The sequence below is a fragment of the Hordeum vulgare genome, chromosome 5H (assembly GCF_904849725.1).
Source record: "Hordeum vulgare subsp. vulgare chromosome 5H, MorexV3_pseudomolecules_assembly, whole genome shotgun sequence".
NCBI lineage: Eukaryota > Viridiplantae > Streptophyta > Magnoliopsida > Poales > Poaceae > Hordeum > Hordeum vulgare.
In genome coordinates this window covers 260,667,599-260,678,558 of record NC_058522.1, presented here as the reverse complement: position 1 = coordinate 260,678,558, position 10,960 = coordinate 260,667,599, and positions in this window count along the sequence as shown.

Here is a 10,960-nt window from a genome sequence, read left to right as displayed (position 1 = left end):
TACTAGCATGACTCTCATATTACCATCTTCACATCTCAAAACTATGTGCAAGGAATGAAACTTCTGATCATATTCAATGCACTTAAAATGAAAGTTTTTATTATATCTCTCTTGGATACCTATTATATTAGGACTAAATTCATAACCTAAACTAATTACCATGATTTTTAAAGAACTCTAAACATAATATAAGTGAGGTATGAGAGTTTAAAAATTTCTATAAAACACAACACCGTCCTGCTCTAAAAGATATAAGTGAACTACTAGAGCAACATTGCCTAGCTCAAAAGATATAAGTGAAGCACAAAGAGTATTCTAATAAATTCAAGATTCAGTGTGTATCTCTCTCAAAAGATGTGTGAATCTAGGATGATTGTGGAAAACTAAAAAGTAAAGAATCATGTCATACAAGATGCTCCAAGCAAAACACATATCGTGTGGTGAATAAAAATATAGCCTCAAGTAAATTTACCAATGGATTGAAGACGAAAGACGGGATGCCTTCCGGGGCATCCCCAAGCTTAGGCTCTTTGATATCCTTGAATATGACTTGGGGTGCCTTGGGCATCCCCAAGCTTAGGCTCTTGCAACTTCTTATTCCATAGTCCATCAAGTCTTTAACCAAAACTTGAAAACTTCACAACACAAAACTCAACAGAAAACTCATGAGATCCGTTAGTATAAGAAAAATAAATCACCACTTTAGGTACTGTTGTGAAGTCATTATTTATTTATATTGATGGGAAATAAGTAAACAACACAAAGAAAACAAAATCTGTTAAAAACAGAACAGTCTGTAGAAATCTCTTTACTTCGAATACTCGTGTAACTAAAAAAAATCTGAACAATTAGGAAAATCTGGGAAATTTGTAAACCAATCTTTTGTAAAAGAATTCAGATCAAAAGCACATTCTAGTGAATTAATCAAATTCCTGGACTAAGAGCGAAAGTTTCTGTTTTTCAGCAAAATGAACTTGCAAACAACGTAGACTATCCCAAAGGTCTTACTTGGCTCAAACACTAATTAAAACAAGAAAACACAATTATTACAGATGTAATAATGTGTGCAGCACTCAAAAATAGAAGCAAAAACAAAATCATAAAAATAAAATTGGGTTGCTTCCCAACAAGCGCTATTGTTTAACGCCCCTAGCTAGGCATGATGATTTCAATGATGCTCGCATAAAAAGTAGTAACTGAGATATGAAAAAGAGCATCATGAATAGCATGAAAAATACATTTAAGTCTAACCCACTTCCTATGCATAGGGATTTTGTGAGCAAACAATTTATGCGAACAAGAATCAACTAGCATAGGAAGGCAAAACAAGCGTAACATCAAAATTTTAAACACATAGAGAGGAAAGTTGATATTATTGCAATCCCTACAAGCATATGTTCCTCCCCCATAATAAATTTCAATAGCATCATGAAGGAATTCAACAATATAACTATCATATAAAATTTTCTCTTAATGGCCCACATGTATGCAAAGTTTACACTCTTCCAAAATACTGGGATTATCATTAACTAAAGTAATGACCTCTCCAAACCCACTTCTATCAACAATTTCATCAGATTGAACACTCTCCAAAATAGTGGGATCAATAATGCCTAAAGTTGACACTCTTCCAAACCCACTTTCAATATCATAATTATAAAGAGTATTAAATAAATTATCAAGATCATAAGAAGCATTATCACCCCAATCATGATCATTGCAATAAGTAGTGGTCATGGCAAACTCATGAAATATAGCATCCCCATGCTTTTGGGTTTGCATATCATTAGAAAAATTGATATCATTGCAATCATGCTTTGCATTCAATGAAACATCATGAATCACTTCATCACAATTTTCAAATTCACAAATCTCAAGCAAAACTTCATGGAGATAATGAAGTAGATTCAACTCACTACCAATTGGTTCATCATAATTGGATCACTTGAAAATATTAGCAAGTGGATGAGGATCCATATCAATACATTCTTAGCAAGCAAAGATGCAAGCAAGTAGAAGGCACATGGTAACACAAGTAGACAAAAAGAGATTCGGCGAGAAAAAGGCAAATAAAACGGCAAATTGATGAAGTGGGGGGGGGAGGAAAACGAGAGGCAAATAATGTAAATGCAAGAGATGATTTTGTGATGGGTACTTGGAATGGGGACCCTTACTTACGAGTCGAGATCGCCGAATGAACATGATCAGCGATCCCAGAGATCAATGCTCACCTAACACACAAATACTGAATATTAAGAGTCTTGCATCCATACATATCGTTTGATACAACAAATGACCAGTGTGGTAAAGTCTTACATATATAGGCCTTGAGGGCCAACAGACCAAACTGGACCAATAGCGGAAATATTGGTTGAAAGAGTGAACCCATGCCATCAACCTTAACCTACAGGCATTCTAATTGGGAAGCGTCCTAGCTCGCGAGAGCGTCACCAAGTTACTCTTCACCAAATCTTGTTCTCTCATACCTGGTCAATGAAATTACCAGTGGCAAGCCAATGAGTACTTTTGAATGTACTCGCAAACAGCCCATGAAATTAACAATGCAAGTGAAGGATAACAATAATATGCATCTTTGGTGGACAACAACTTGGTTATAATAATCATGATCATGGGTATGCAACATAAGTTAAATGTTACTTGAAGAACAGGTTACATATACCAATATATCTGTCGAGGGCTGAACACTCTAGGTTCACCGTATATGCCAAGACACCAAACTTGGTCGTATCAACTCTTTCATGTTAACCTCATATACCACACACTCACACACACTTGGTTTATGCGGAAACGACCGGACGTAGTTTAAGCAGCACCACCCAACTGTCCTTGACCGTGGACACGGCTATTCGAATAGTTTTACACTCTGCAGAGGTAGTACGCTGGACCCATGAGATCCGGGAAACTTTCGTGTCATCCAGAACTCGCGGTATATAACATACCCGAGGTAAGTACCCGATCAATGCCTTTCCCCTGACGATACTAGACAAAGAGGTCCACTCGATTGGTACCCAGCCCACATGTTGTAAGTCTTACGAGCACCGAGTCTGGACAGTAACAACCATGCGGGAACCAACTTTGTGCCTAGAACACGTCAAAACAACATAGTCGCCCTAAAGGGGTAACGTGGTCGTACATGTAAGGTTGGGACGGTCGACACATCATAAATCTAATCCCATTTCCTAAACCATACTCACTCAAAATACCCAGTGCACACTTCTCTGAAAGTGGCCACCTAACTCATCACAACCCTCGGGCATTAGTGGCACCCGACGGGGTTTTCATAAACCTTTGATTTATACCAACAAAACAAAAAATTTCCTACGCACACGAAGACCTATCACGGTGATGTCCATCTATGAGAGGAGATTTGGATCTACGTACCCTTGTAGATCGCACAGCAGGAAGCGTTAAGAAACACAGTTGATGTAGTGGAACGTCTTCACATCCCTCGAACCGCCCCATGAACCGTCCCGCGATCCGTCCCACGATCCATTCCGATCTAGTGTCGAACAGACGACACCTCTGCATTCAGCACACGTACAGCTCGACGATGATCTCGACCTTCTTGATCCAGCAAACAAGACGGAGAAGTAGATGAGTTCTCCAGCAACATGATGGCACTCCGGTGGTGGTGACGATCTACTCCTGCAGGGCTCCGGCCGAGCTCCGCAGAAACACGATCTAGAGGAAGAACTATGGTGTCTAGATCTGAGTTGCATGTGGAAAAAGTTGTCTCAAATCAGCCCTAAATCACCACTATATATAGGAGGGAGGGGGAGGAGGCTTGCCTTGAGGGCCAAGGCCTCAAGGGTGTGCCGGCCAAGGGAGAGGAGGAGTCCTACTCCAATCCGACTCTAACTAGGATTGGAAAGTGGAGTCCTTCTCTTCCTTCCCACCCCTTTTTCTTTTCTTTTTCTTTGGTTTTTCTTTCTAGGCGCCAAGGCCCTCTTGGGCTGTCCCACCAGCCCACTAAGGGCTGGTGCACCACTCAAAGGTCCATTGGGCTTCCCCCGGGTGGGTTGCCCCCCTCCCGGTGAACTTCCGGAACCCATTCGTCACCCCGGTACATTCCCGGTAATGCCCGAAAACCTTCCGGTAACCAAATGAAGCCATTCTATATATCCATCTTCGTTTCCAGACCATTCCGGAAACCCTCTTGACGTGTGTGATCTCACTCGGGACTCCGAACAACATTCGGTAACCACACATATAACTCAATTATACTAAAACATCATCGAACCTTAAGTGGGCAGACCCTGCGGGTTCGAGAACTACGTAGACATTTCCCGAGACAATCCTCGGTCAATATCCAATAGCGGGACCTAGTTGCCCATATTTGATCCTACATATTCTCCGAAGATCTTATCGGTTGAAACTCAGTGTCAAGGATTCATATAACTCCGTATGTCATTCCCTTTGTCCTTCAGTATGTTACTTGCCCAAGATTCGATCGTCGGTATCCGCATACCTATTTCAATCTCGTTATCGGCAAGTCTCTTTACTCATTCCGTAATACAAGATCCCATGACTTACACTTAGTCACATTGCTTGCAAGGCTTGTGTGTGATGTTGTATTACCGAGTGGGCCCCGAGATACCTCTCCGTCACACGGAGTGACAAATCCCAGTCTTGATCCATACTATTCCAACGGACACCTTCGGACATACCTGTAGAGTACCTTTATAGTCACCCAGTTACGTTGTGACGTTTGATACACACAAGGTATTCCTCCGGTGCCAGTGAGTTATATGATCTCATGGTCATGGAATAAATAATTGACACGCAGAAAACAATAGCAATAAAATGACACGATCAATATGCTACATATATAACCTGGGTCTTGTCCATCACATGATTCTCCTAATGATGTGATCCCGTTATCAAGTGCCAACACTTGCCTATGGCCAGGAAACCTTGACCATCTTTGATCAACGAACTAGTTAACTAGAGGCTCACTAGGGACACCGTGTTGTCTATGTATCCACACATGTATTTGAGTTTCCAATCAATACAATTCTAGCATGGAATATAAACGATTATTATGAACAAGGAAATATAATAATAACTAATTTATTATTGCCTCTAGGGCATATTTCCAACAGTCTCCCACTTGCACTAGAGTCAATAATCTAGTTCACGTCACCATGTGATTTTAACGAATTCAACCCCCATATTGTTCTGGGGTCTGATCACGTCTTGCTCGTGGGAGAGGTTTTAGTCAACGGTTCTGAATCTTTCAGATCCGTGTGTGCTTCACAAATCTTTATGTCATCTTATAGATGCTGCTACTACGTACTATTCGGAAATACTCCAAATATCTACTCTACTATACAAATCGGTTTTACTACTCATAGTTATTCTGATTAGTGTCAAAGCTTGCATCGACGTAACCCTTTACGACGAACTCTTCAACCACCTCCATAATCGAGAAAAATTCCTTAGTCCATTAGTTACTAAGTATAACTTTGACTGTTGTTCAGTGATTCAATCCTGGATCACTCTGTGTACCTCTTAATAGACTTGTGGCAAGGCAGACATCAGGTGCGGTACACAACATGGCATACTGTAGAGTCTATGGCTAAGGCATAGGGGACGACCTTCATCCTTTCTCTTTCTTCTGCCGTGGTCGGGATTTTGAGTCTTACTCAAATTCACACCTTACAACACAGCGAAGAACTCCTTCTTTGCTGATCTATTTTGAATTCCTTCAAAAACTTGTCAAGGCATGCATTTCATTTGAAAGTTCTGTTTAGCATTTTGATCTATCTCCATAGATCTTGATGCTCAATGTTCAAGTAGCTCTATCTAGGTCTTCCTTTGAAAAACCCTTTTCCAACAACCATTATGCTTTACAAAAATTAAACATTACTTCTGATCAATAATATGTCAACCACATATACTTATCAGAATTTCTATAGTGCTCCACTCACTTCTTTGGAAATAGAAGTTTCTCATAAACCATGTACAAACCCAAAAGCTTTGATCATCACATCAAAGTGTATATTCCAACTCCGAGATGGTTGCACCAGTCCATAAAAGGATCGCTGGAGCTTGCATACTTCTTAGTATCGTTAGGATCGACAAAACCTTCTGGTTGTATCACATACAACTTTTCCTCAAGTAAACCGTCGAGGAAACAATGTTTTGACATCCTATGTGCAATATTTCATAAATAAAGAAGCAACTACTAACATAATTCCAACAGAATTTCAGCATCGCTACGAGTGAGAAAGTCTCATTATAGTAAACTCTTTGATCTTGTCGGAAACATCTTTGCGACAAGTCGAGCTTTTCTTAATAGTGACTTATCACCATCATCGTTTGTCTTCCTTTTAAAGATCCATCTTTACTTAATAGTCCTACGACCATCAAGCAGTTCTCCCAAAGTCTACAATTTGTTTTCATACATGGATCCTCTCTCGGATTTCATGGCCTCCAGCCATTTGTCGGAATCCGAACCCACCATCGCTTCTCCATAGCTCGTAGGTACATTGTTGTTCAACAACATGACCTCCAAGACATGGTTACTGTACCACTTTGTAGTAGTACGTGACCTTGTCGACCTAAGAGTTTTGTAGTAACTTGATCCGAAGCTCTAATTATCACCATCATCATCTTCCACTTCAATTGGTGTAGTCGCCACAGGAATATCTTCATGCGCCCTGCTACACACTGGTTGAAGTGACGGTTCACTAACCTCATCAAGTTCCACCACCCTGCCACTCAATTCTTTTGAGAGAAACCTTTCCTCGAGAAAAGACCCGTTTCTAGAAACAAACACTTTGCTTCCGGATCTGAGATATGAGATGTATCCAACTGTTTTGGATATCCTATGAAGATGCATTTATCCTCTTTGGGTTCGAGCTTATGACACTGAAACTTTTTCATATAAGCATCGCAGCCCCAAACTTTCAAGAAAGGACAACTTAGGTTTCTCCAAACCATAGTCTATACCATGTCATCTCAACGAAAATATGCGGTGCCCTTATTTAAAGTGAATGCGGTTGTCTCTAATGCATAACCCATAAATGATAGTGGCAATTCGATAAGAGACATCATAGTATGCACCATATCAAATAGGGTGAGGCTATGACGTTTAGACACATTATCACACTATGGTGTTCTAGGTGACGTGAATTGTGAAATAATTTCCACGTCATTTTAATTGTGTACCAAAAACTCGCAACTCAGATATTCATCGCTATGATCATATCGTAGACAGTTTATCCTCTTGTCACGACGATCTTCACTCTGAAATAGCTTTGAAATTTTTCAATATTTCAGACTTGTGATTCATCAAGTAAATACTCCAGTATCTACTCAAATCATCAGTGAAGTAAGAACATAATGATATCCACTGCGTGCCTCAACACTTATTGGACTGCACACATCAAAAATGTATTACTCCCAACAAGTTACGCTCTTGTTTCATGTGGCATGATTTGCACGTCTCAAGTGATTCAAAATCAAGTGAGTCCAAACGATCCATCTCTATGGAGCTTCTTCATGCACTTATACCAACAGGTAAGGTTTGCATGTCTCAAACGTTTCTAAAATGAGTGAGTACAAAGATCCATCAGCATGGAGCTTCTTCATGTATTTTATACCAACATGACTCAAGTGGCAGTGCCATAACGAAGTGGTACTATCATTATTACTTTGTATCTTTTGGCACCAATATAATGAACATGTGTAACACTACGATCGAGATTCAATAAACCATTGAGGGTAATTATGCAAGCAAATAGAATAACTTTTATTCTCTTTAATTGAATAATCGTATTGCAATAAACACGACCGAATCATGTTCATGCTCAACGCAAACACCAAATAACAATTATTTAGGATTACCACCAATCCCGATGATAGAGGGAGCGTGCGATGTTTGATCACATCAACCTTGGAAACACTTCCAACACGTATCGTCACCTTGCCTTTAGCTAGTCTCCGTTTATACCGTAGCTTTCATTTTGAGTTACTAATCACTTAGGAACCGAACCGGTATCCAATACTCTCATGCTACTAGGAGTATTAGTAAAGTACACATCAAAATCATGTATATCAAATATATTTCTGTCGACTTTGCCAGCCTTATTATGTACCAAGTATCCAGGGTAGCTCCGCCTCAGTGACCGTTCCCCTCATAACAGAAGCACTTAGTCTCGAGTTTGGGTTCAATCTTGGGTTTCTTCATTAGAGCAGCTACTGGTTTGCCGTTTCATGAAGTATCCCTTCCAGCCCTTGCCTTCTTGAAACTAGTGGTTTTACTAAACATCAACAATTTATGCTCCTTCTTGATTTCTACTTTCGCAGTGTCAAACATTGTGAACCGCTAAAAGATCATCATATCTATCCTTGATATGTTATAGTTCATCACGAAGCTCTAGCAGTTTAGTGGCAGTGACTTTGAAGAACCATCACTATCTCAACTGGAAGATTAACTCCCACTTGATTCAAGCGTTTGTTGTACTCAGGCAATCTAAGAACATGCTCAACGATTGAGCTTTTCTCCTTTACTTTGTAGACAAAGAATCTTGTCGGAGGTCTCATACCTCTCAACAAGGGCACGAGCATGACATCTCAATTTTATCTCTTAGAACATCTCGTATGTTCCGCGACGTTTTCAAAACGTCTTCGGCGCCTTGCTTCTAAGCCATTAAGTATTACACACTGAACTATCATGTATTCATCAAAAACGTGTATGTCAGATGTTTGCAACATCCATAGATGACTCTCGAGGTGTAGCACACCGAGTGGTGCATTAAGGACATAAGCCTTCTGCGCAGCCATGAGGACAATCCTCAGTTTTACGGACTCAGTCCCAAAGTTGCTACTATCAACTTTCAACTAAATTTTCTCTAGGAACATATAAAAATAGTAGAGCTATAGCGCAAGCTACATCATAATTCGCAAAGACCATCAGACTATGTTCATGATAATTAGTTCAATTAATCATATTAATTAAGAACTCCCACTCAAAAAGTACATCTCTCTAGTCATTTGAGTGGTACATGATCCAAATTCACTAACTCAAGTCCGATCATCATGTGAGTTGATAATAGTTTCAGTGGTAAGCATCCCTATGCTAATCATATCAACTATACGATTCATGCTCGACCTTTAGGTCTCATGTGTTCCGAGGCCATGTCTGCACATGCTAGGCTCGTCAAGCTTAACCCGAGTGTTCCGCGTGTGCAGATGTTTTGCACCCGTTGTATGTGAACGTTGAGTCTATCAAACCCGATCATCACGTGGTGTCTCGAAACGACAAAATGTAGCAATGGTGCACAGCCGGGGAGAACAAATTTCGTCTTGAAATCTTAGTGAGAGATCACCTCATAATGCTACCGTCGTTCTAAGAAAAATAAGGTGCATAAAAGGATTAACATCACATGCAATTCATAAGTGACAAGATATGGGCATCATCATGTGCTTCTAGATCTCCATCACCAAAGCACCGGCACGATCTTGTCACCGGCGCCACACCATGATCTCCATCAACGTGTCACCATCGAGGTTGTCATGCTACTTATGCTATTAATACTAAAGCTACGTCCTAGCAATATAGTAAACGCATCTCCAAACACAAACGGTAGTTTAAAGACAACCCTATGGCTCCTGCCGGTTGCCGTACCATCGACGTGCAAGTCGATATTAACTATTACAACATGATCATCTCATACATCCAACATATACATCACGTCATTGGCCATATCATATCACAAGAATACCCTGCAAAAACAAGTAAGACGTCCTCTAATTTGTTGTTGCATGTTTTACGTGGCTACTATGGGTATCTAGTATGATTGCTATTTAACCTCTCCGAGGACCGCCTCGGTCAAAACCAATTCAACTAAAGTTGAAGAAACCGACACCCGCCAGTCATCTTTATGCAATGAGGTTGCATGTCAATCGATGAAACCAGTCTTCCGTAAGCGTACAAATAATGTCGGTTCACAGCCGCTTCAATCCAGCAATACCGCCGAATCAAGAAAAGACTAAGGGGGGTAGCAAATCGAACATCACCGTCCACAAAACCCTTTGTGTTCTACTCGCGATAACATCGACCATGAACCTAGCTCATGATGCCAATGTTGGAGAACGTTGCATGGGAAACACAAATATTCCTACGCACACGAAGACTTATCACGGTGATGTCCATCTACGAGAGGAGATCTTGTAGCGACCCGACTCAAAACGAGTCAAGCCTCTGTGTTTCTGTGCCATCCCTGGATCAGTATGCTGGCACACACAATACATCAATGTATATATCAAAGTGCAATCACATGTAAATAGCGTAATACTGATATATACCTTAAATATCTCAGCGGAACCAGTCAAGGGAGTGGAGTCCCAATAAACACCAACGACAAGTTGAATGTAGACCGTAACCCTGAATCGTACTCTTACTCGTCGAAGAAAATATCTGCAACATGACGTTGCAGCCGTGTAGGTCAGCATATTGAATATGCCGGCAAGTCACATAAGAGAGGGGGAAAAATAAAATCATCTATCTCTACATGCATATATGGCAGGTGGTGTTGTAAGTTTTTGCGTAAAGCAAATTTTCTCCTACAACAAGAGGGGGCTAAACGCAAAATATTACTACGCTGTTGGTTGTTAACGAGATGGTTCCGCCAACCAGTTCTCATACCCAGGTTATCAATAATTACCCTCATCAAATATATTTAATGGTGTTGAGAAATCCAGATAACTTCACTTCCTTTGGCTCAAGTTGTCCATGACCATGGACACGGCTAATCGATTAGGTTTGAGTACTCTGCAGAGTTTTGCACATGTTCCCACAAGATTTGATCGCCTCCATGTATGTCCTCTCACTTCAGGGTGTTTGAAGACCGGATGATCAAAACATGGTCTTTCAACGGGTCCCTCTGAATCCCTGTCGGTGCCCATCTAATCCTACCGTTCTTCTACATCT